General features: G+C 35.0%; 1 protein-coding gene and 1 pseudogene across 1 annotated transcript in view; both read right to left on the reverse strand.

Annotated features, from left to right (window-relative positions):
• The window catches only part of GRID2 (glutamate ionotropic receptor delta type subunit 2), a 1,698,202-nt gene that overhangs the window by 1,502,920 nt on the left and 167,505 nt on the right, over positions 1–27,777 (reverse strand). The gene's annotated exons all lie outside the window — the stretch shown is intronic.
• The window catches only part of LOC114024522, a 70,016-nt pseudogene that overhangs the window by 26,463 nt on the left and 15,776 nt on the right, over positions 1–27,777 (reverse strand).

Here is a 27,777-nt window from a genome sequence, read left to right on the forward strand (position 1 = left end):
ATGTTACAGGAAGTTTCCTAGGTTCTAGACTGATTAAGCTAAACTGCTTTCCTCCCTTAAATCTAACTCTTACATAATTAAAAAAAGTTTTACAGGTTATTGAACTACAAGGCTATTATCCTAAATTTTAACTTGTGCTTTCATACTTGTTCAAATATAGTCTCAATAGCAAAGTTTTCAATAGGCTTGGGTAGCAAAGAAACACAAAAATGAAAGAAAAAACCTGTTGCTCATTTTCATATGTGAGATAATAATTACATTCTGCTTATAACTTACCCAGAATACCAAAAAAAATCATAAATGGCACTAGAACAAAATATCTGATGTCTCTCCACATCTTAGCCAAGACTCTTCTTTTCCACGGTCATGAGCAGCTGACCCTAGATGCCTAGCTGCAGAAGTGTAACTTTGGTTAGAGAGTGTGCAGCTATTTGAGATTAAACCTAGCTCAGTCAAATATATATATATATATTTAACTAATAGCTACACTTTTCACTAAGTGAAATTTCAGGGTCTCGGTTTTATTAAAATGACATTAAATTGAACTTTACTAATGTGAAGTAATTTTTGTGGTAAAATAATGCTACGAAATACCTTTTTGGTATAAAAATAATTTTAAAATGTGGGAAAAGTGCTGACCTTGCACTGAAAGTAACAATTGACCTAAAGCTGCCAAAAGCCATTTGCCAACACTTGTCTGAAACAACTGTATTTTGAGTTCCTTTCTTATTTATTTCCTTTAGACTCACTAACTTACTTGACATTTTGAGCATTCAGGGAACGAGTGTAAAGTATATTCAAGTGTATAAGTTATGTGTGTGATCCTTACTGAATGTCTCTGTCCATTGTTCTTGTTTTTTAGGTAATTTACAGATCTTCATAAAAGATACAGATGTTGCTAAAGAGTTCATTTTACTTTTCACAGAAGAAATCTCTTAAAATATTTGTGGACAGGATGAAAGGGAACAAAAGGAAGGTGCAAAGACACATCAGAGTGATATCTGTCTCTGAGACAAGGGTAAAACTCAGTCACAAAAATCTCAGGCTTCATCTACAATGGGGCCAGTAGGAAAGTCAAAGACACAGTTAGATGATCTAAAGGCCACAAATGGAGAAGGAGGAAAGAGTTTAATGAATATATGAAAGGTTTTCTCTGGATGAAGAATCTAGATTATACTAGGCTCTAATTATCTCTCCCTATGTGGTATGCTCCCACTTTGGTCATCCCACACACAGGACTCCTCTATACTATGGAGGAGAACCACCTTTTTTTAGGTGAAACTTTGGGGTCACACTTGGATACATCTAATTGATATCTAGAAATCTGGTAGGTTTTTCCAATGAAGATTCCAAGTATGTAGGGTTCCAGAGAATGAACAGAGAAATTATATCAGGTAAGAGAAAGGGACAGGTCTAGAGTCCAGTAACATTTTGAAAGACTAGACTCTACCTCTACAAACCAGAGGTGTTTATTATTATTATCATTACCATCATCATCACCCACACACAAAGTATGTCATATAAACAAACCTAGTGACTATATTAATTTACTATCATATTATTTGGACAGCCTACATGTTGGGCTTCTGTTTGTTAGGAGGCAAAGGAAGGAATGGTGGGTTTGAAGACAAAAGATCTGTCTTCCTCCTCCTTCTTCTTTTCTTCCTTCTCTTTTTCTCCTCCTACTCCACCTTCTGAATCTAGCACTTACAAGACCTTCACTTCGTCTCTCAGTGTTCTCGTCTGTCAAATGAGGGATTTGAACAAAATGACCTCAAAGGTCTCTTCCATTTATGAATCTATAAAAGGTTTATGCTAATTATGACATCATATCATTAAAATTAAAGGCAAACTTACATTTTCACTTTTGTTTCCTTATTTTTACCATGCAGATTGACTCAGCTTTTGATATACCTTTTCAACTCCACATTCACTCTTCCCTCAGATTAGGGCACTGGAGGGTTATGTGATAAACCACTACCAAAGCCTTCCTTTGCAGAGGGGTCAGAACTTTCTAGGTAATTCCATTTTACGTCAGTGGTTCTGCTCCTACAGAACATCCTGCCCCTACACTGTGGAACTCCTAGTGTTTACCCCTCCCACTGACTCTGCTTTTCAGCTTCCTCTTCTGTATTGTCTTCTCCTATTAGACAGTAAGCTTCTGAAAGGCAAAGATTGTCTTTCTTTTTTCCTATTTGTATCCCTAGTGCTTAGCACCATGCTTGACTCATAACAGACACTTAATACATACTTCAATTAAATTGAATTGTTTATTGGATTGAATATTTGAATTATAGACATTCATCTCACCCTGGTTTATAATCACTCAGAGAGGTAAAAGAATAAATAGAAGAAACCACAATTTACTCATTTTTTTTAGTCTACTAATCTAGAGACAGCATAACATACTAGAAAGATAGCCTACCTCAGTGCCTAAAACATCTGGTTTCACATTCTTATTTTGAAACATATTTGTTTGGTGACTCTGGGCAAGCCACTCAACATCTTAGTATCCCTGAAAACTCTCTAAGACTATTGTTGATATTCATGAGTAGATGGGTCTTCACATGGAGCTCCCTACATTATTGAAAGCACCAATTTATATTTGTGCTTTCTAGATACGTTAGGTGAATAAAGTTCTAGAATACAGAATGAAGTTCTATACCTAGTTCCACTCTAGATACTAGATGAATAAATTTACTACTGGAAGCAAATAATGTTTCCTGATATTTATGGCCTTAATTATTAATATGATTTCTAGAAGTTCAGTTGAGGTTACCAGGATAGACACAGGAGCTTCTGGTTGTCCTCAGGAACACCTCTCATAGGTTTTTACATCTTGTATTCATAGGGAAAAGTGTGTGTGTGTGTGTGTGTGTGTGTGTATATACACATATAAACACATGTATGTGTCCATGTATATGTGTGTGTGTATAATTTAAAATTCACCTCTTTGATCAACTTTAGGTACATTATTTGTGTGGCCTCACATGGCACAAAAGGGATGGGAGCTTATATTTAAGAAAATCTATACAGGAGAGAATGAACTCTCTAATTTTTGTATTCAGGTCCTTGCTGTAGCTTCTCAATCAATATCCTTATGTAAAAGTCTTTTGATTTTAATTGGTTAAATGATATGGAAGAGATATTACCTGATGTGGGTTCACACCATACACTAAATGAGGACTTCAGAGCAACCATACAAGAATTCCCAATTCAAGTTTACCCCTAAAATCTTGAGGACACAAAGAATCAGCTGTCTCTGGAGACTGAACCCAATAATAGAGGGGGACGGAAGAGTCAGCTCAGACCATCCTGAATCCATATATTAAATTCCACCCCTCCAACAACAAAAAGCAAAACACTAGAAAAAACAGCCATAGAAGTTCAGAAAGCTGTGTCTCATTGAGTCATGTACACTCTTTTTGTTATTTTCTTTCAAACCTACTATCCAAGGCTACCTCAGAATATCTCTGGAACAAATAACACTTCAGAATAACTTTAGTACAAAGTGAAGCTGCAAAGAGGAAAAGAAAGAAAATAAAATAACTTTCAATGGTCAGGCAACTAAACTCAGTAGGCAACAAAAATCAATGAAACAAAACCAGTCTGTCCTCAAAAACAGACAAGATTAAAATAGACCATTTTTGCCCTCATTGATTTTCACAACTCAACAAGTTGTATTTGCCTGTCCCTGGAGAAACATAATTTTCTTTCTATAAATTATTCAGCTCCAAGGAAAGTCTTCTGGCAGGTCTGAAGGGGTCACAAGGACTCATATAAAGGGACCTACTTGGTCTGCCAAGAAGATAGAGAAAGGCAAGAACTTACCTGAGCTCTCCCATATTCCCCTTGAAACAACTCTAAATAAGTCCTTAAAACAAATTCTAGAGCAGCAGAACTTACAAAATAATGGGATGATACAATTCTCCAGTCCCAAACAATTTAGAAGGTTGACAAGATAGGTCAATCACTCTAGAGTAAGAGTGAAGTGCAGACTACAACAGCACAGATGGTGCCCCTGCAAACTAGGAGCAGGCCCTGGGGGTGATTGAATCAGCAGCAGCAGCAGTGTCTGCTTCTGGAGTTCTCAGCCCACAGATGGCAAGGGGGTCAGATAAGGGGGCAGACAATTCATCAGAAGAGATTATGGGGTCCCTTTACTGGCACTGAACAGAGGACTCTGTTGCATTGCACATACTCAGATCCAAGTCACAGTCCCAGGGTGAGAAGGAGCTCTAGCAGACAAGAGCTTGTGGGGATAAGACAGAGGATTGGGGACTCTGGTCATAGTTGAGGGCAGAAAAGAAAGCTTATGGTTGCTCACAGGTCAGAACACAAGTCAGAAGAATAGTAAACAGCTTTCTCCTCAGATCAGAAATAATCTGAAAACAGTGGCATGGGACTGAAGCTTGGGATGGTGTCCCCTCCATGCCAGGAGAAGTGCCCAATTTTAATACAAAGTTAAAATTCAAGAAATGGGCTAGAAAAAATGAGCAAACAAAAAAATCCTATACACAGAAAATTACTATGGTGACAGGGAAGATCACAACACAAAATAAGAAGAAAACAACAAAGTCAAAGCCCCTAAATCCAGAGTCTCAAAGAAAAATGTGAATTGATCTCAGGCCATAGAAGAGCTCAAAGAGGATTTTAAAATTCAAATAAGGAATATAGAGGAAAATTGGGGAAAATGAGAGTAATGCAAGAAAATCATGAAAAAAGAGTCAACAGCTTGATAAAGGAAGCACAAAAAATGCTGATGAAAACAATGCCTTAAAAACAGAATATACAAAATGGAAAACACACACACACACACACACACACACAAATTCAATGAAAAGAATCTCCTGAAAAGCAGAATTTGCCAGATGGAAATGAAGTATAAAAATTCACTGAAGAAAATATTCCTTAAAAAGTAGAATTGATCAAATGCAAAAGTAGGTACAAAAGCTCAATGAATAAAATAATTTTTTAAAAAAAATTAGAATTGGACAAGAAAAGGCATTAACTTCATGAGATTTCAATAAGCAATAAAAGAAAATTAAAATAATGAAAAATAAAAGAAAATGTATAGTATCTCATTGGGAAAACAATTGAGCAGGAAAAAATAGAACCAAGAGAGATAATTTAAGAAGTATTGGACTACCTGAAAGTCATGCTCAAAAAAAAAAAAAAGAGCCTAGACAATATCTTTCAAGAAACTATCGGAGAAAACTGCCATGATGTTCTAGAATCAGAGAAAAAAATAGAAATTGAAAGAATCCACTAATCACCTCCTGAAAGAAATCCCAAAACAAAAATTCCTAGGAATATTATAACCAAATTCTAAAGCTCCTGGGTCAAGAAGAAAATATTGCAAGTAGCCAGAAAGAAAATAAATATCATGGAGGAACAGTCAGAATAACACCAGATTGAGCAGCTTCCACATTAAATGATTAGAGGGCTTGGAATATGAAATTCCAGAAAGCAAAGGAGCTAGGATTACAACTGAGAATTATCTACCCAGCAAAACTGAGTATAATCCTTCAGGGAAAAATGATACTCAATGAAATAGAGGAATTGAAAATATTCCTGATAAAAAGACCAGAGCTGAATAGAAAATCTGACTTTCTAATACAAGATTCAAGAAAAGCATGAAAAGAAAAACAGCAAAGAGAAACATAAGGGATTGAATAAGGTTAAACTTTTACATTACTAGGTGGGAAGATGATACATCTAAATCCTAAAAACTTTCTCATTATTAGGGGAGTTATAAGGAATATACATAGAGGGCATGGGTATGAGTTGAATATGATAGGAAGAATCTAAAAAAAATAAAAATAAAAGGGGTGGAAAAATAGGAGTGGCCTGTGAGAACAGAAAAGGGAGAGGTAGATTACCTCACATAAAAGAAGCACAAAAGAGCTTTTACAGTAGAGGGTAGAATAGGGAAGGTGGGTAGGATGAACTATTGAACTTTACTTTCAGCAGAATTGGCTCAAAGAAAGAATAACATATACACTCAGTTGGGCATAGAAATATCTTACCCTATAGAAAAGAAGGAGCAGAAGGGGATAAAAGAAGGGGAGACTGGCAGAAGAAATTATAGATTGAGGGAGCCTGGAGTCAGAAGGAAAATTCTTTTGAGGATGGACAGGGTGAAAGGAAAGAGAGTAGAATAAATGGGGAAAATAGGATGGAGGGGAATACAGTTAGTAATCATAACTCTGAAAACACTTTTTACAACAAATGTCTTTGATAATAGCCTCTTTTTTCAAATATATAGAAAACAAAGTCAAATTTACAAAGAGCTATTCTCCTATTGATAAATATTCAATGGATATGAACAGCTAGGATTCAGACAAAGTCATTAAAGCTATTTATAGCCATTTGAAAAAATGCTCTAAATCACTACTGATGGAAATTAAAACAATTCCAAAGAAATGAAGAGATTGAATAATATGACAGAAAAAGAAAATGACAAATGTTGGAGGGGATGTGGGAAAATTGAGACACTAATGGATTGTTGGTGAAGTTGTGAATTGATCCAACCATTCTGGAGAGCAATTTGGAACTAAGCCCAAAAGATTATAAAACCATGTATATCCCTTTAACCTAGCAATACCACTACTAGGTCTGTATCTCAAAGACATTTTAAAAAAGGGAAAGGACCCATGATTGTGATGGAATACTATTGTGCTACAAGAAATAACAAGTTCTCAGAAAAACCTAGATGCAAAGTGAAATGAGCAGAACCAGGAGAACATTGTACATAGTAATAATATTGTATAATGATCAACTGTAAGTGACTTAGCTAGTCTCAGCAATAAAATGATCCAAGACAATTCTGAAGGACTTATGATGAAAAAATGCTATACATCCCCAAAGGAAGAACTAATGGAGTCTGAAGCAGATAAAAGCATACTTTTTTAACTTTGCTTTTTGGATATTTTTGGTTTGTTTTCTTTCACAACATGACTAATATGGAAATGTTTTGGGTATATGTATAACCTATTTGGGAACATGTATAACATATATTTAATTGCTTGCCTTCTTGATGAGGGGATAGGGGAAGAAGGGAGAGATTTTTTTAACTCAAAATTTTAAAAAATGAATGTCAAAAAATTGTGTTTACATGCAATTGGGGGAAAAATGAAATGCTACATAAATAAATTTTTTAAAAAAATAAAGGCCTCGATCACGTCCAAGAGTTACCATAGGGAATACAATTACTCATTCTATGAATATTTATTGACTACCCACTACATGCATAGTGCCACTTTAGGTACTCTAGAGGATATGGAATGTGACATATTTAGAGGGGAAGTTTATTCACTAACATAAGGACTTTCTTTTTAATAGTGAGTAAACCTTAGCCAATATGGAAATTATGTTGAGACACATTTTTATAGTATAGCTATATGATACGAGTAAAAGACATTAATCTCTATTCACAGCAAAACCCCACACTTCTCCAGAGTAAAATTATTTTGTAATTGCTTTAGCAGGGATTGATGGAAGTTACAGGTGCACCAAACAGATTAGTTCTATAACAGGAATTTTTAAATTACATTTGAAAAGTAATTTTGATATCATACTTATACAACTAGATATTTTCTTTTACATAAAAATGTTCATTATTGCAATACAAAAGTAAGGTATATAACTTGTAAGGAAGTAAAATTTTATTACAGATGCAAAAAAAATCAACATATATTACAAATTTTTGTATCAGTTTGTGATATTAACTAAGACTTGGAAATTCTCAAATGAAGCTAAGTATTATTAATCTATCGGAGCATATTTAGCTTTATTCTACTGCAGTCCACAGGGGTGATTTTTTTTGTTTGGTTTGTAAGTACTTCAATAACAACAAAGTCAAAATTTTATTTCTTCACAATACTCAATACAACTCCTATAGTATGTGTTATATTCACACTTGAACAAAGATAGGATTAAGGAGGATTATATCTCACTCACTGACAGAAAGCATTGAAACCAACCTACAGCACTTGGTAAAATTAAAACCATTCTACGTGTGGGACTAAACAAAGTATGCTCATTGGAAAAGTAACTAAAAAACTTCTCTTTCTTCACAGTGAGTTCATGTGTGATAAAAAAGAAACTGAGAAGAGAAGGCAGATCTAAAACCCTTTACAGTGTATTAGAGATTTTTTTTTCTCCCATATAATTAATTTATTTTGGTCATACACAGCCGTATCAGAAAAATAGCCTAGTTTTTTGACTATAGCAGGTGAAAATACTTAAAACAATTTATAAGAGCCATATAATTTTGGCATTATTATTTCTCCCCTCCCATATTATCAAATGGCATATCTACATAGTGTCTGACTTACAGTAGATACTTAATAAATGATCCTTTCATCAATATGAAACATATCATTCCATTTTATTTCCTTCCATGCTTCAATGTAGGGATGACACACAGTCAAATCTGCTAGAAGAGCACATTTTAAGCTATTGAGTTATCATCATTTAATACACTTTCGCCTCATCAATGTAAGTTAACGAACAACTTCATTTTGCAACTTCTCCATCAATTTAGTATGCAATAATTGTATTTATCATAAGAGGACATTTGGTAAAGTGAATAGACAGTCCATCTCAGAGACAGGATGATGTGGGTTCAACTTCTGATATTTTCTTGCTTTTTGATGCTGTTGTGTACAGTGTGTTCTGGGAAACTAGTAGCTCTGGTGTGAGGATTCTTGAGCCTTTTTCTGGGATGCTTTCACCTCTGGTGTCCACATGATTCAATCAACTCTTACCTGTGGCTACAAGACGCTGTAAGCATGTGTAGCAGCCACAGCCTGGTAAGCCATTTTGACAGACAGGCTAAACCAGGTTGAGGATAATCAAGGGATTTCAAACCCTTCAGTGAGTTAGGGGGTGTCTACTCCAAGCATGTAAATACTTCCCCCAGCAGAAAGAGCAGATGAGAATAATTTGTTTCAACAGTCATGAAGGTGGCTAGGGAAACACAAACACTGTGGAACTCGGAGTTTGAATAGACATTTAAAAAACCAAGGTCATCAACTGATCCTGAGCACCAGTCATCTTGACTTTGTCTTGCCACTTGACTCCAATGACTCTGTAAGAGAGAGTGAGGCCAACGACTTCACTCAACTCTGCCTCACTTAAATCCAATTTATGCACAAAATCAAGACATCACCCATACCATTTTATTATTTCCCCCATGTCAAAGTCCTCTGACAACAGACAAGTGACAAAGCAGCAGGTACGGATATGGTGGGAACTGTAGTCACAACCTTGCATACAGGCATCCCAGGGCATAGGATTGTCTTCTCACTGGACTGAAGCAGCAGTAGGATTCAGCAGCCCCATGGGTGTCGGAGCGGCAATTTTGAAGGATTGTACTGCTCACCTCCTGATTTAAGGAAAAGGCTAGAAAAGATGCCCTAAAAATTGTCTACTTCATCCAATCTTGGCCTGCTTACCATGGCAGGGATCCCACCCTGCAGTCAAAACATATGCAAAAAATGTACAAAAATTTTTGCAAAGATGATTCTACTTACCATTGGTATATGTATTGTGTGCAGAATTGCAGTAGCTCAAAGGAAACAGGAGATGTATAAAGTTAGACATCTCTACTCCAAATATTCAAGGATTATTTGTGTGTGATCAGTGGTAGAGCCTTCTGAACACATATTGATCTGATGAGCCACAGTCAGACACATTGTACCTTGACTCCAACATAGTGATGTTGTTTTGGCCCTCTTCGAGAATGAAGGACAACAACCAACCAACCAGTCGTTTGATTCTAAGAAAGACACTTTAAGATTACAGATAGCATTGGACTGGCTGATGTGCATTAGTAGAGGGAATTTTCTCCCTGGGCTTCTCTATATCCATGAAATCAAAAACAAAACAAATAATAACAACAAAAAAGTTTCCTTTATGGTGCTGGGACACTACTGAGACAATAGATGACTTTGACAGCAAATAGTATGAATTAATGGTACTATATCATACTAATGAAAAGTAGCAAATGCACAACAAAATGGCTGAGGCCATTTAGACCTCAATAAAGGGATTAAAAATAGCAGGTATCTCAAAATATCCAATAAATAAAATCAGGTAAAATAAAATATACAAATTCTAGAAAATATGTCAACACAGTTAAAAGGAAAAATGACAAAAATAATGATTGTGTTGATAATAATGACTGAAATAGGTATGAGTTCAATTTTCAACTATGTTCTATTCTGATCATTATTTTCATTTTTTTAGGCTAGGCCTATAATAACAGTATAACATATATTATCCTCATAATTTCTTCTTTATTAAGTTATCTGAAATAATGTGTTCCTCATGAATTCTTAATTTCATGTGAATAGCCAATAGAAATAGTCCTGAATTTGGATAAGAACACCTGGGTTCCATTCTTGGTTCTTCTACTTAACACCGATGTGAACCAACCTCTCAAGCTAATATAGTACTGTGAATTTTTTGTGAGATTTGGAAACAACCTATTAAGTTATTTTTGATATTTCAATAACTAATTTTCTTCTTTATTTTGTTAGTGGGCTATTATAATAATGAAAGAAAAATGATAAATTAATTTTTGAATGTAAGTAGTATAAATGCCCTTGAATTCTAAGATCATTTAATAATTTTAGGATCTTATAAAATTTCTTGAGTGACAAAATGATACTCATCAAGAAAACAACACGGCTTTTGTTTTCCTGTCATTTAGCTATAAAGTGTAGCAAATAATCTTTGATGTATTATTTCAGTGCTAAACTTTTCTAAGTTGTTTTGAAGGTTCAACCTTTTCTCACAGTGCAAAATTGACCTATTATGCTGAGATAATTGGAAACCATGGATGTATATTTAATGTGACAAATTATTCCCCAATATGAAATATCCTAAGATAAATGGATAGATATAGTTAGTTAGTTAGGTAGATAGATAGATAGATAGATAGATAGATAGTGATGTACATAAGAACCTTTTAATTGTAATGCAAACACCTTTGATGATTTGATTCAATTTTACGATATTCAATTTGACAAGGTGATAAGGAAATAAAGGAACTATGAAATTGTCCTTGCTTGCCAGGACCATACATTCTGCTAGATTGTATAAACAAGTAAGATCTACTTCCTCTCATACAAGTTGACGTAATATCTGATTTTTTGAGGTAATTGAGAAATTTTCTCATGTACACATTCTAGAATCAGTTATTCAGAATAATCCTTTTTCTTAAATGTACTCTAATTATGATGCCAAAAATAATTTTCTTTCTATACAGTTAGAAGTAGCAATGTGATGCTAAGCAATCTCCTACACACAGAGACTGAGCAACAATAATTGAAATTGTGTCAAAATCTTCCACCCAGCATATACTGGCCATGAAATGAAGTATACTCAGATAGGAAGGCAATGGGAACTTCAATTGAGAAGTGGGGCACTACCGAAAAAATTTGTTTTACCGTTGCTAAAAGTTAGGTTATCTTGAGCATATGGACAATTAAACGTTCACTTCACTGTAGTATGATATTTTGTAATTGGACTATACTTGAAAAGAAACATGTTTACTCAAAGCAATTTAATCCTTGGCTTTTTGACATTATCATGAGCAGTTTTAAGAGAGAAGGATAAGTAATGTCCCTTTATCAAGTACAAAAAATGTTTGCATGACTCAAAGTAGTCCTATTTGTAGTGAGCTGATCTCCCTTTAGATCACTTTTGATATACCTAACTTGGTGAAATCACTAGGAATGCTTTTAGGGTTCAAGAACATATAAAGCTCCTCAGGTGGCAATAAATGAGCATAGGAATCTTCTTCCTGTATTCTCCGTGAAGTTATATCTGAATTTCCTAATGCTAAATAGTAAGATAAATGCTATCTTTTTTTCTTTATTGAAATCTTAAATCTAATTTCTAAAAAAGCTTTTTAAATCCACAATTTTCATGGATAAACTAAACAGGTTGACTCACTGGGTCATTATTCTAAATGACTTATTATGTCCTATTATAAGCAATGTGGAATGACAACTATGTATACATATATCCTTAACATTCAAGACAAGTTTTGTAATGCAAGGATCTTCATGTATTTTTAAAACCTCACTTCCTCTCATCTTCACCCCCAAGGTGGTGGGGAAACTCCCTAAAGGAGAGACCTATGAAGTTATATTATGTGTTATGTTCTATGTCATACTAAGGATGAGAGAAAAGTCATGATTGGCTCAGAGATTCTGGGCTTACAACTGTGTAAACACAGAGAGAGTTCAGAGAGGGATAGAAATAGAGTTTAATAGGTAGTTGAGAGAGAAGACACAGACTTTTGAATGGCTAAGAGGAACCATCATAGACAGAGACATATGGAAGAATTTACCCTCTAAAGAAATGAGACTTGATTCCTCGTATCCAGGCCCGCCCCCCCCCCCGCCCCGCTGAGACTGCAAAGAATCAGCCTCTCTCATGAGAATATTTCTGGTTTTACTGAGCTCATACTTTAGTGTGCTCCTGAATCAAAGAATCCATTCACTCTTGTGTACTCTATCATCCACCCTACATAATTTGTCCAATTTCAGCTTATAATCTATCTACTAGAAGAGCCCTGTTCTTCATCTTCAGTGTGACCTCTAATGCTTCAAACCATTGGTTTTCTCCCAGCCCATCACCCTTAAACTAGCTGCACTCTCCTCTTCTTCCCATTTTGACCACTTACTGAAATAGTTCAACTCTATATTCTCTTTGTCTCTTGAACCCATCCCACTTATACAGTTGAACTTGATCTATTAAGCCTCACGCACAAGATGCTGAACAAGGCTGGAAAAAAAAATCACTAAGCCATGCAGACTGAGTCCACTACAGATTTGTTATATAATTAACTAGGCCTTCGCTGCTGCAAGGCAAACCTTTTATACCTGCCTAATTAACTCCCAGTTCTAATCATGACAGTGGCTCTTCCCTACCTTTTCATCTCTCCTCAAATCTCCCATGTCTCCTCTCCCCCCAGCCCTCAAAACTGAGAACCTTGCCTTGTATTTATCTGAAAAAAAAAATAAAGTCATTTGTTGAGAGCACTCCATCTTCTCCTCTCTTCATCCACATACTTCTGGCATTATCTTCTAGGATAAACCTCTTATGTTGATTGGGTCCCCCTATATCTATTTCATCTGTGTGCTTCTGTAGTAAACATGTTTGCTCTTCTTGTTAACATCCACTAATCCAGGAAAACCAATTCTCAAGATTTCTTCTCTCAGGCCATGTGCCGTGTGTACCACTGCCATATGCTTCTGCCACAAGTGACTATCAACTGATCCAGGGGGAGGGAAGGGGGAGGGAAGGGGAAGGGAAGATAAATCTTCTTACTTCATCCTCTTGCCCTACCTCATCCTCATCCTCATTCTTTCAGAAAGTATAAAGCAAAAAGTCAAAAAGAAAGCCAACAAGACCAGCCAGCTCACAATTATATACCACAGGGAAGGATGACTAATTGTCCCTTAACAAGTCATCAGGAGGCAAACCCAGTTTCTGAAACTTAATCAATCACATCCAGGGGACATGATCTTTCAGTGATGCACTAACTCTCTGTTACCTCCATACAGTTAAGCTAACCCAGCAACCTCATTAGGTTGATTGGGGAATTCTTAAATCAGTAACTCATCTGATTTCTCCCTTTGCATATAGGTGAAGAAACTGAGCACTGTGAGAAATTATTTGACAAAAGAGACGTAAATTGTAACTACTAGTAACTCATATTTCAAACACAGATCCTCTAACTCCAAACTCAGCTCTTTTTCCAACCTATTTCTAGTCCTGGTATCTAGGGATAGGCCTAACTTCTAAGTTAAGTAACCCCAACTTTAAAGGTTTAGAGGTAGAAAGCCAGGTGGGTCATTATAGACAACATGTGAAAAACTACAGGAACTATAATGTTCAGTAGCATGCCACCTGCCACCAGAGCCCAAGGCAAAACTGCAAAACGCTCAGCAAAATTTGACTTTAGTATTTTCCCATTTTTAACCTTTTTGCCACTTTCTTTTTACTCTGTCCCTTTGGCTATGATATACACCCCAGCCTACACAGTCCAACTCTCCCACTCTTCCAGTCAAAACCCCTATTCTAAGAAGGTATATGTTGTCACTCTCCTTTATAAGTATACCACAATTATCACTGGTAGGGGGATTTTTAATAAAGATCACAGATTACTTTATTAGATGCTTCTTAGAAACCTGACAATTAAACTCCAATCAAAATAACTTCTATAATATGATAGATGCGGCACATACTAGAAAGAGAACTGCACCAGAATTTAGTATCAGCAAATAATGCCACTAATGTTATAGACTTGCTTTTTTTAACTTGTTAGCTATGTAACTTATCTTTAAATGTCATCTATAAAATGAAGATGATAATATCTTTCCTATTTACATCATAGACTTGTTATGAGATTGTAAATGTGAAAATGCTCTGCAAAATTTAAAACACTGTACTATGATTGTTATGGTTTTTTTGTTCATTATTTTTATTTATTGACCGGACTTGTGATCATCAATATATGATACTCTGCTCCTTCTCCCAAATTCATTTGTAACAAAGTCTTAGAAATTTAGTTAAAATAATATTTTGCTGGTTTCACTAAATAATACTAAGTAAAATAAACTAAATAAAACTTAAAAAACCTACTAAATAAAAATGGTAGGAACTATTTTAACTAGTCTTTCACCTCTTTCTAAATTTCTTGAAATGGCTAATGTATAAGATGATAAAATGGGGTTTCAAAATGGAAAAAAGGAGGGCAGAAAAATTATTTAAAGAATAAAAGGTTCATTTATTGTAATTCCTCCATCAATCTTACAGAAGCTTTAAAAGAGAAACACTGTCAGTCAAAAATGGGTTGACAAAAATGTTTTCATAAACAATAATTGGTTATTTAAAGCAAAATAATAATCCCCATTCTCAGGGAAATGCAAAGCAATTAGTTTTTCTATGAAAAATATGATATCTGATAAACATTTGTCCATTTATCAGAGAAAGGGAAAACTTGAAATAATTAGCATTTGCTGAGATTAGAAAAACAACAAAAACAAAACCATTGACTATAGGACCAATCCATCAATGGAAAAAATCTTAGAATTATTTCAATTAAATGCAGCAATCAAGTTAAGAAATGATAACTGAAGAAAAAAATCCATGATGTTCTCTCCATTCTTTTTTTTCCTATTCTTGTACTGGTTTCTCTATTGAGATTTGTTTCAAAAGAACTGGCCATATTGAAGTTAAGATTTCATAAACTAGACTATTGAGTACCCATTCATCCTTTAAAAAAAATTGTAATATTTTAAAAAGGTCTTTATCTGCAAAGGAAGGATAAATGCAACCTGTCCTTCAGCTTGGGAACAAATATCTCTGGTATTGCTTTCTTTCAAATCAATGAATTCTGTGTAGTGTTATAAATATATTTATGCAATCACCATCTTAAAAAATGTTACTGGATGTATCTTCAACCACCTGCATCAAAGAAAATCAAATGGCCACACCTTTTAAAACATGAGAAAAATGCCTTTTTTAGCTATATTCACTGTTCAGGGGATGCTATTAATAGTTGATCTTCTTATATGAGAGTGTTCTGTAGAATCTGACTTGAGATAAGTCTCCCAAATGCAAATTAGCCTGAACATTAGCTTTTCTTCATGAATTCTCTGTGGATCTGGGTACCACAGTCTTTTAACTAATTAATCAATCAGTAAATATCTATTTAGTGTCTACTATGCCAAAAAAAATCCTTAACAATTAATTAAGGATGGGGAATTTTCTCTAAGATAATAGATTTAGAGCAAGAAGATAGCTGAATAGCCAGCTAGTCTGATGTCTTCCTTTTACAGATGAAAAAAGCAAAACCCAAGGAGATTGAATAATTTATGTAAGTTCACACCAGTAACTAGCATCAGAGGAAGGATTTGTTCCAAGGTCCTCTGACTCCAGAGTAAGTACTCTCCTGCCTGTATCACACTGCCACCTTAATTCTATTTTTAATGTTGATATTGCCTCTGTGAATACAGATCAATCATTCCTCTACAGTTTATAGTCTTAAAGAGTTGTCTCAGGCACTGAAAGGTTAAGTGACTTGCCCATCCTCCCAGAACAAGTATACAAAAGAGATGGAGACTCAGGACTTCTTAACTTCAAGGAAGGTCCTCTGTCCACTACAGACAGTGGTCATAGCTTTTCAATCTTGGTAGTAAAGAGGTAAAAAAGAAGTATAAAACTATTACTATCTACAAGAGTTCACAATAGGTTGAGAGAGATGAGGCAAATTTTTAAAAAGACAGAACAGGTTATCATATAATAATTTGACAAATGTTCTATAGACACAATATATGAAATAAAGAGTAAAGAAACATATCAGGGTAGACAAATAACAAGAGAAAGATACAATTTTGTTGGACAACAAAATATGTCCTGGAGTTATGAAAACTTACACTCTCTAAGCCTCAGTTAATCTCATATATAAAATGAGAATAAATAAAAATTGCATTTATAAAGGGTAGTTAAAAGACAGATAAAAATTAATTGGAAACTAAATAATACTAAAGAATAAATGGGTAAAAGAAAAAATCAGAGTAACAATCAATAATTTCATTAAAAAGAATGACAAGAATGAGACAGCATACCAAAATTGATGGGATTCAGCCAAAGAAGTACTTAGGGGGAAATGTATATTGCTAAATGCTTACATCAATAAAATAGAGAAAAAGTAGATCAATAAATTAAGCATACAACTAAACTAGAAAAGGAAAAAATTAAAAATCCTCAATTAGACATTAAATTGGAAATCCTGAGAATCAAAGGAGATAATAATAAAATTGAAAGTAAGAAAATCATTACATAAATAAAAATAGAGGTTGGTTTTATAAAAAGATCAACAAAATTGGCTAATTTGATTTAGAAAGGAAAAAAGAAACCCAAATTACCAATTATCAAAAATGAAAGGGATAAATTTAATCCTAATGAAGAGGAAAGTAAAACCATTAGAAGCTATTTTGCCCTATATTCAAATATTTGCCCTATATTCAAATAAATCTGGCCATCTCAGAAATATGGATAAATACTTACAAAAATATAAATTGCCCAGACTAACAGAAGAAGAAATAGAATCCTCAGATAACCCCATCTTAGAAAAATAAATTAAATAAACCATCAATGAACTCCCTAAGAAAAAAAATTCAGAGGGCCTGATGGATTCACAAGAAAATCCTACCAAATATTTAAAGAATAATTAATCCTAATACTATAAAAACTATTTTGAAAAATAGGCAAAGAAAGAGTTCCACCAAATTCCTTTTGTGACAAAAACATGGTACTGGTATACAAATGAGGAAGAGCAAAAACTGAGAAAGAAACCTAAAGACCAATTTCCAAAAATTGTAAATAAAACTCTAGCAAGGAGATTATAGAAATATATAACAAGGATCATATACTATGACCATGTGAGAGCAGGCTTGGTTAAATATTAGGAAAATTATCAGCATAATTAATCAAGATTAGAAAAACCAACAGAAATTATATTATCATCTCAATAAATACAGTAAAGGCCTTTGACAAAATACAATACTGATTCTTATTTTAAAAAAAAAACACTAGAGAGAGAGTAAGAATAAGTGGAGCTTTCCTTAAAATTATGAGTAACAACTATTTAAAACCATCAGCAAGCATTATCTGTAATAGGGATAGTCTAGAGGCCTTTCCAAAAACATAAGAGTGAAGCATGAATGAACATTATCACCACTACTATTCAATATTGTACTAGAAATGCTAGCTATAAGATAACAAAAAAGAAACTGAAGGAATTAGAATAGGCAATGAGGAAACAAAACTATCACTCTTTGCAGATGATGACACACTTATAGAATCCTAGAGAATCAACGAAAAACTAGTTGAAATAATTCACAAATGTGGCAAAATTTCAGGATATACACTAAATCCACATAAATCATCAGCATTTCTATATATGACCAACAAAGTCCAGCAGCAAGAGATAGAAAGTGCAATTCCATTTAACATAACTATAGACTTGGGAGGGAGCCTACTGACCAAGACAATTCCAGGAACTATATGAACACATTTACAAAACAGATCTAAACAAACAGAAAAACATTAATTGCTAATGGGTAAATTGAGCTAATGTAATAAAAATGATAATTCTACCTAAATTAATCTATTTATTCATTGCCATACCAATGAAATTACCAAAACAAATTTTATAGAGCTAGCAAAGACAATAACAAAATTCATCTGGAAGAACAAAAAGTCAAGAATATCAAAGGATTCAATGGGGGAAAAATGTGAAGGAAGGAAGCCTAACTGTACCAAACTTCAAACTGTATTATAAAGTGGTAATCATCAAAACAATCTGCAACTGGCTCAGAAATCAAGTGGTGAATGAGTGGAATAGATTAGTACACAATACACTGTAGCAAATGACCATAGTGATTAAGTGTTTGATAAACTCAAAGACCCAACCTTTTGGGACAAAAACTACTTGACATAAAGTGTTGGCAAAACTGAAAAACAGTATGATAGAAACTAGGTATAGACAACAATCTCACTCCGTATACCAAGATAAGCTCAAAATGGTATGACTTAGACATAAAGGGTGATACTATAAGCAAATTAGGAGAGCAACGAATAGTTTACTTTTCATATCTATAGATAAGGAAAGAATTTAGGACCAAACAAAGACATAGAGAGTATTATAAAATATAAAACAGATAATTTTGATTATATAATAATAAAAAGGTTTAGCACAAACAAAACCAACACAATCAAAATTAGAAAGAAAGCCAAAAACTAGGGGAAATTTTTGTAGCAAGTATCTCTAATAAAGCCTTCATTTCTCAAATGTATGGAAAACTGAGGAAAATTTATAAGAAAACAAGTCATTTCCAAATTGATAAATTGTCAAAAGATATGAAAAGGCAGTTTTCAGACAAAGTCACCAAAGCTACCTATAGGCATGAGGAAAAATGTTCTAAATCACTATTGATTAGAGAAATAGAAATTAAAATATCTCTGAGGCACCACCTCACACCCATTAGATGGGCTAATAAGACAGAAAAGGAAAATGATGAATGTTTGATGGGGACATGGGAAAACTGGGACACTGGTGCACTGTTGGTAGAGTTGTAAACTGGTCCAAACATTCTGAAGAGCAATTTGGAACTATCCCCAAAGGACTAAAAAACCATGCATACCCTTTGATCCAGCAATATCAGCACTAAATTTGTATCTCAATGAGATCAAAAAAGGAGGAAAGATCCTATTTGTACAAAAATATTTATAGCAGCTATTATTATGGTAGCTAAGAATTAGAAATTGAGTGGATGCCTATCACTTGGGGTCTGGCTGAACAAGTCATGATATATGATTGCAATGAAATACTATTGTACTATAAGAAAGGACAAGATGGATGATTTCAGAAAAACCTAAAAATATTTATTTGAACTGATGCAAAGTGAAGTAAGCAAATCCAGGAAAACATTATACACAGTAATACCAATGTTGCACAATGAACTGTGAATGACTTAGCTATTCTCAGCAATACAATGAGCCAAGACAATCCTAAAGGAAACATGGTGAAAAATGTTATCTACCTCCAGAGTAACAACTAATGTTATCTGAATACAGACTGAAGCGTGCTATTTTCACTTTCTTTTTGTTCAAGTTTTCTTGAACAAAATGACTAATGGAAATGTTTTACATGATTGCAGATGTATAATATACATCTGATTGCTTATCATCTCAGGGAAGGGGGAAGAGAGGGAAAGATAGAATTTGAAACTCAACATTTTTTAAAAAAAACAATTAATGAGGGTGGAGCCAAGATGGCGGAAGGAAAGCAGTGACTGTCTTGAGCTCTCTCCCAAAGCCCTCCATATACCTAAAAAAACAGCTCTAAACAAATTCTAAAGCAGCAGAACCCACAAAAAGACAGAGTGAAACAAATTTCCAGCCAAAGACAGCCTGGATGGTTGATCAGAAAGGTATATCACGCCGGGCAGGGAGAGGAGCACAGTTCGGCATGGGCTCGCAGGCCACAGCGACCCTGGAGCAGGCCTCAGAGGACTGAATCACGGGCAGCTGTGGCAGTTTCCAGACTTCTCAACCCCTGAACACCAAAGACAACTTAGAAGGTCAGTGGGAAAAGTCTGTGACTGCGGTGAGAGAGGAGCTAGGTCTCAGCCACAAGTCTTGAGCGTGGCCTGGGTATGTGACTTTTTCCTGAGCTTCTGGCCCACAGACTGAGGGGAAATCGAGTGGCTGATCAGAGGGGGATTGCAGGGATCTCTTTGCCAGTGCTGAGGCAGGAATCTCTTGCTTTACCTGTGCTTGGGTCTGGGTAACAGTTTAGAAGGGCGGTCCTGGGGTGAAGAGGAGCATTGCTGCGGTGGAGCTCGTTGTGGTGGTGGAGAGAAAACACCTTGTCCCTTATCATACCACCTTGTAAGAACTGAAAATTTACAGGTCCCTAGAAGTACCTCTGAAAACAGCTGTACAAACCCCTGAAGCCTGGGACAGTACACTCTTCACATTGGAAACAGACTTTTACCTTAACAAAGAGTTTAAAACTCAAGTAATTGGCTGGGATCATGAGTAAGCAGTGCAAAAAAAGAGTCAGACTATATTATCTTACTTTGGTGACAAAGAAGATCAAAGCACACAACCAGAAGAAGACAACAAAGCCAAAGCTCCTACATTCAAAGCCTCCAAGAAAAATATCAATCAGTCCCAGGCCTTGGAAGAGCTCAAAAGGGATTTTCAGAAGCAAGTAAGAGAAGTAGAGGAAAAACTGAGAGTGATGCAAGAAAATCATGAAAAACAAGTCAACAGCTTGCTAAAGGAGACCCAAAAAAATACTGAAGAAAATAACACCTTAAAAAATAATCTAACCCAAATGGCAAAAGAGGTCCAAAAAGCCAATGAGGAGAAGAATGCCCTAAAAAGCAAAATTGGACAAATGGAAAAGGAAGTCCAAAAGATTACTGAAAAAAAAAAAAATACTGCCTTAAAAATTAGAATAGAGCAATTGGAAGCTAGTGACTTTATGAGAAATCAAGACACTAAATCAAATCCAAAAGAATGAAAAATTAGAAAACAATGTGAAATATCTCAGTGGAAAAACAACTGACTTGGAAAATAGATCCAGGAGAGAGAATTTAAAAATGATTGGACTATCTGAAAGCCATGATCAAAAAAAAGAGCCTAGACATCATCTTTCAAGAAATTATCAAGGAAAACTGTCCTGATATTTTAGAACCAAAGGGCAAAATAGAAATTGAAAGAATCTACCGATCTCCTCCTGAAAGAGATCCCCAAAGGAAAACTCCTAGGAATATTGTAGCCAAATTCCAGAGTTCCCAGGTCAAGGAGAAAATATTACAAGCATCCAGAAAGAAACAATTCAAGTATTATGGAAACATAATCAGAATAACACAAGATTTAGCTGCATCTACATTAAGGGACTGCAGGGCATGGAATATAATATTCCGGAGAGCAAAGGAGATAGGATTACAACCAAGAATCACCTACCCAGCAAAACTGAGTATAATCCTGCAGGGGAAAAAATGGTCATTCAGTGAAATAGAGGACTGTCAAGGATTCTTGATGAAAAGACCAGAGTTGAATAGAAAATTTGATTTTCAAATACAAGACTTGAGTGGAACACAAAGAGGTAAACAGGAAAGAGAAAATCATAAGAGACTTATTAAGGTTGAACTGTTTACATTCCTACATGGAAAGATGATATTTGTAACTCATGAGTCCTTTGTCAGTATTAGGGTAGTTGGAGGGGAAAAAATTCTATGTACGTATATATAGATAGATAGAGGGCACAGGGTGAGTTGAAAATGAAGGGGTCATATCTGGAGAATAAAATTAAGGGGTGAGGGAGGAATATACTAGGAGAAGGAGAAAGGGAGAGGTAGAATAGGGTAAATTATCCCACAAAAAAAAAACAGAAAAGAAAAAGCTCTTACAATGGAGGGGAAACAGGGGAAGGTGAGAGGGAATGAGTGAATCTTATTCTCATAGGATTTGACTTAAGGAGGTGTGGAATTGGGTGTGGAATTGGGTGTGGAAATCTGTCTTACCCTACAGGAAAATGGGGGGGGGGGACAAGAGAGTAATGGAATGATAGAGAGGAGGGCAGATTGGGAAAGGGAGTAATCAGAAGCAAATACTTCTGTGGAGGGACAGGATCAAAAGAAAGAACAGAATAAATGGGTGGGTGAGATAGGATTAAGGGAAATAGAGTTAGTTTTTCACAGCATGTCTACTATGGAAGCATTTTGCATAACTGCACATATATAACCTATATTTAGTTAACTTGCCTTATCAATGAGGGTGGGTGGGGAGGGAGGAAGGGAGAAAATTTGGAACCCAAAGTTTTAAAAACACATGTTTAAAAAAATGTTTTCACATGCAACTGGGAAATAAGAAATATAGGAAATGAGGTACAGAAATCCATCCTGCCCTACAGAAAAGTTGAAGGAGAAAGGGATAAGAGAAGAATGGAAGAGATAAGAAGGGAAGGCAGACTAGGGGAAGGGGTATTTAGAATGTATGCCATCTTGGGGTGGGGGGAGGGGCGAGATGGGGTGAGAATTTGGAACTCAAAATCTTGTGGAAGTAAATGTTGAAAACAAAAAAAAAAATAAAAATTAACATAAAAAAAGGCTGACCTCTCTTTGGTCCATTATGCTGCCAGAAATTAAGGAAAAACCAATTCACAGACTTTTTAGTATGTTTGTTTCCCCAAAGCCCCTCCAACAATGATATTTTAAGGTCTAGTCAGATAAAATGATGGTAGGTATATTCAACTATTTTCAAACTAAAATATAAATGTAATAAAATAAAGAGTTAAAATGGAAAAAAACAATGAATGTTTAAAAAAATTACATGTAATTGGGGGAAAATAAAATATTCTTTACAAAAATAAAATGAAGATAATTATTCCTACCTTATGGATTATTTCAAGGCTCAATTGTGATAATGCATATAAAATTCCCTACAAACCATGAATCACTTATATTAATATTTACTATTACAAGGGTTTCATGTAACAGATATAATTTAAGTTTGGCATTCAAAGCCCAGAGGACCAAGAATGCCATTAACCCAGGGAGGCTACCTCATGGTTCAAACTCTTCAGGGCCTTCTAAGGAAACTCATTTTTAAAAAAATTTTTATAGGCAAACTCATTTTAATTAGATTAAGGCCAATGTTCTTAATATCAGATTGGAAATGGCCATTTTCAACTCCTAAAAGATCATGAGATCATAGATTTGGGGTTGAAATGGAAATGGCAGAGACAGTCAGTAGTGGTCAGGAGAGTACCCAAGAAAATCATGGATTGTTGAAGTACTGAGAGTTTCATGGTACTTACTACAGTATTATATAATGAATATACAGCATCACAGTCAGGAACATTTGCTTCTGACACATAACAATTGTGAGAAAGACCTGTGAATGTTACTGAAAAATCTCAGTTCTCCAGGCAACACTCAAAAATTTTAATTTGCACACCAGTTGATGACTCATTTCAGTAAAATAATTTTTCTTATCTGCACCATTGAAATTAGAAAGCTTATTCAAAAATTGGAGTCCAAGATGGATGAGAAAAGGCAGAAACTCTCTTGAGATCTCCCCAAAACTCCTCCAAAATACTTAGAATAATGTCTCACAACAAATTCTGGAGTAGTAGAATGCATAAAAGGACTGGATGAAATAATTTCCCAACCCAAGACAACTTAGAAGGTTGGCAGGAAAGGTCTATCATGCCAAGGTGATAGTGGAGCACAGTCCAGTGGTGTGCCACAACAAACAAGCAGCAGGCTTTGAGGTCAACTGAATCAGTGACAGTAGTGGTGGTTTCTGGATTTCTCAGCCAACCAACAGTAAGAAGGTCAGAAAGAGATTATAGAGAACTCTTTGCTGGCACTGGGGGCAGGACTCTGTTGGATTATCCATATTTGGATCTGGGTCACAGTCCTCAGTCCCAAGGTGAGGAGGAGGACTAGCATGCCAGAGCTTGCAGGCACAGGGAGCTAGGACCCTGATCATGTTTCCAGGTTGGAAAAAAGTCTTATGGTCAATCACAGACCAGAGTACAGGCCAGTAGAGTAGTAAAGATACCTCTTCTTAGATAATACCACCTTGGAAAAAACAAATATTTACTATGTCCTGAGTTATCACTGAAACAACTGCACAAAGAACCTAAAGTTTGATCTCAAAGTGCCCCCTCCACTCCAGAAGAAGAATCACACTTTAGCATAGACTTAAAAGTCAAGAAATAAGCTAGAAAAATCAGCAAACAACAGAAAAAGATCCTGATTATAAAAAGTTACTATGTGACAGGGAAGATCAAAACACAAACTCAAAAGAAGACTATAAAGTAAAAATTGCTACATCCAAAGCCTCAAAGAAAAATATAAATTGATCTCAGTCCATGGAAGTGCTCAAAAAAATCTTAAAAATCAAGAAAGAGAAACAGAGGAAAAACAGGAAGAAAAATGAGAGTAATGAAAGGAAATCATGAAAAAGGAGTCAAGAGCTTGGTAAAAGATACACAAAAAAAAACACTGAAGAAAATAACTCCTGGCCAAATGGTAAAAGAGGCACAAAAATCCAATGAAGGTAAGAATGCCTTGAAAAGCAGGATTAGTCAAATGGAAAAAAGAGGTACAAAAATTCACTAAAGAAAAAAATTCCTTAAGAAGTAGAATTGAATTTTATAGTTAGAAAAAATAATAACAAGATTCACTTGAAAGAACAAAAGGTCCAGAATATCAAGAGAACTAATGAAAAGAAATGCAGGGGAAGGTGGCCTAGCCATTCCAGATCTTAAATTGTATTATAAAGCAGCAATGATCAAAACTGCTTGGTACTGGCTAAGAAATAAAGTGGTGGATCAAGTGGAATAGGTTAAATATGAAAGACACATTAGTCAATGACTATAGTAATCTATTATTTGATAAACCCAAAGACCCCAGCTTTTGGGATAAGAACCTACTCTTTGAAAAAACAACTGATGGGAAAACTGGAAAAGAATATGGCAGAAACTAGGCATAGACCGAAATCTCACACCATGTACCAAAATAAAATCAAAATGAGTTCATGATTTAGATATAAAGGCTGATACTATAAGCAAACCGGGAGAGCAAGGAATAGTTTACCTATCAGATCTATGGAGAACAGAAGAATTCATGACCAAACAGGAGATAGAGAGCATTATGAAAAGCAAAATGGATAATTTTGATTACATTAAATTGAAAAGTTTTTGCACAAACAAAGCCAATGCAACTAAGATTATTAGGAAGGTAGAAAATTGGGAAAGAATTTTCACACCCAGTCTCTCTGATAAGGGCCTTATTTTTAAAATTCATATAGAATTAAGCCAAATTTATAAGAATATAAGCCATTCCCCAATTGATAAATGGTCAAAGGATATGAACAGACAGTTCTCAGATGAAGAAATTAAAGCCATCTATAGTCATATGAAAAAATGCTCTAAATCACGATTGATTAGAGAAATGCAAATCAAAACAACTCTGAGCTACCACATCATACCAATCAGAGTGGCCAACATGACAAAACGGGAAAATGATAAATGTTGGAGAAGATGTGGGAAAATTGGAACACTAATACATTGTTGGAGGAGTTGTGAAATGATCCAACCATTTTGGAGAGCAATTTGGAACTATGCCCAAAGAGCTATAACAATGTGCATACCCTTTGACCCAGCAATGGCACTTCTAGGTCTGTATCCCAAAGAGATCATACAAATGGGAAAAGGAGCCACACACACAAAGCCATTTATAGCAGCTCTTTTTGTGGTGGCAAAGAATTGAAAATGGAGAGGATGCCCATCAATTGGGGAATGGCTGAACAAGTTGTGGTATATTAATGTAAAGGAATACTATTGTGCTATAAGAAATAATGATTAGGCAGACTTCAGAAAATCCTGTAAAGACTTGTATAGTCTAATGCATAGTGAAATGAGCAGAACCAGGAGAACATTTACACAGTAACAGTCACATTGTGTGATGTCTAATATTGATAGACTTAACCCTTCTCAGCAATGCAAGAATATAAGATATCTCCAAAGGACTCATGATGGAAAATGCTATGTACATCCAAAGAAAGAACTATAGAGTTTGAATGCAGATCAAAGCATACTATTTGCTATTTTTTTTCTTCTGTTGTGTTTTGTTTCCTCTTTTTGATGGTTCTTCTTACTGGTTCTAATTCTTACTTACATCACTAATGTGAAAATATGTTTAATAGGAATGTACATGTATAGCCTATATCAGATTGTGTGCTGTCTTGGGGAGTCAGGTGAAGAGGGAGGGGAGAAAAATTTAAAATTCAAAAGCTTATGGAAGTGGTTATTGATAAATCAAAATAAATTAATAAAGTTAAAAAAATTAGAATTAGGCAAGTGGAAGCTAATGACTCCAAAAGATATCAAGAAGGAATAAAACAAAATCAAAATAATGACAAAGTAGAAGAAAATGTGAAATATCTCATAAAAAACTGACCTGGAAAATATAACAAGAAGAAATAACTTTAAAACTGTCGGAATACCTGAAGCCATGATCAGAAAAAGAACCTAGACATCATATTTCAAGAAATTATCAAGGCAATCTACCTTGATATGCAAGGATCATAGGAAAGAGAGAAATTGAAAGAATCCACCAGTCACCTCCTGAAAGAGATCTCAAAATGAACACTCCCAAGAATATCATAGCTAAATCCTAGAGTTCCCAGGTCTAGGAGAAAATATTTCAAGCAGTCAAAAAGAAACAATTCAAATATTGTGGAGCCACAGTCAGGATAACAAAAAATTGAGCAGCTTTTATATTAAAGGATTAGAAGTCTTGGAATATGGCATTTCAGAGAACAAAACAGCTAGGATTACAACCCAGAATAAACTACCCATCAAAACTGAGCATAATCCTTAAAAGGAAAGATGGATATTCAATGAAATAGAGGACTTTCAAGCATTCCTGATGAAGAGAGCTGAATAAAAAAAATTGACGTTCAAATATGAGGCTGATATACGAGCATAAAAAGGTAAACAGGAAAGAGAAATCATAATGTTAAACTATTTACATTCCTACATGAGAAATTAATACTTGTAACTATTAAAAAACTTTCTCATTATTAGGGCAGGTAAAAAGAGTATACATAGACAGAGGGCACAGGTGTGAATTGAATATGATAGATAATTAATTTTTTTAAATAAAATTAAGGGGTTAGAAAGATGAATGCACTGGGAGAAGAGGAAAAGGAAAGGGAGAATGAAATAAATTATCTCACATTAAAGAGGTGCAAAAGAACTTTTATAGTGTAGGAGAAAATGGGGGAAGTGGAGCAAAGGAGCTTGTGAACCTTATTTTCTCATAAAAATTGTCCCAAAAAGGGAACAACATACACACTGAGGTACAGAAATCTGCCTTTGCTACAGTAAAGTAGGAGGATAAGGGGATAAGAGAAGAGGGGAGCTGATTTCAGATGAGATTGGGGGGGAGATAAAAGTCAGAAGCAAAACACTTTTGAGAATGGACAGGGAGAAAGGAGAGTGAGACTAGGATAAACAGAGGGTAAATAGGATGGAAGGTCATCCATAGTAATCACAACAATGAAAAAAAAATCACAGCAAGTTTCTCTGATAAAGACCTCATTTCTCAAATATAAAGAGAACTGACTCAAATTTATAGAAATAAGAGCCATTCC

The sequence above is a fragment of the Vombatus ursinus genome, unplaced genomic scaffold (genome assembly GCF_900497805.2).
Source record: "Vombatus ursinus unplaced genomic scaffold, bare-nosed wombat genome assembly UNPS02014821.1, whole genome shotgun sequence".
In the NCBI taxonomy this organism is placed as follows: Eukaryota; Metazoa; Chordata; class Mammalia; order Diprotodontia; family Vombatidae; genus Vombatus; species Vombatus ursinus.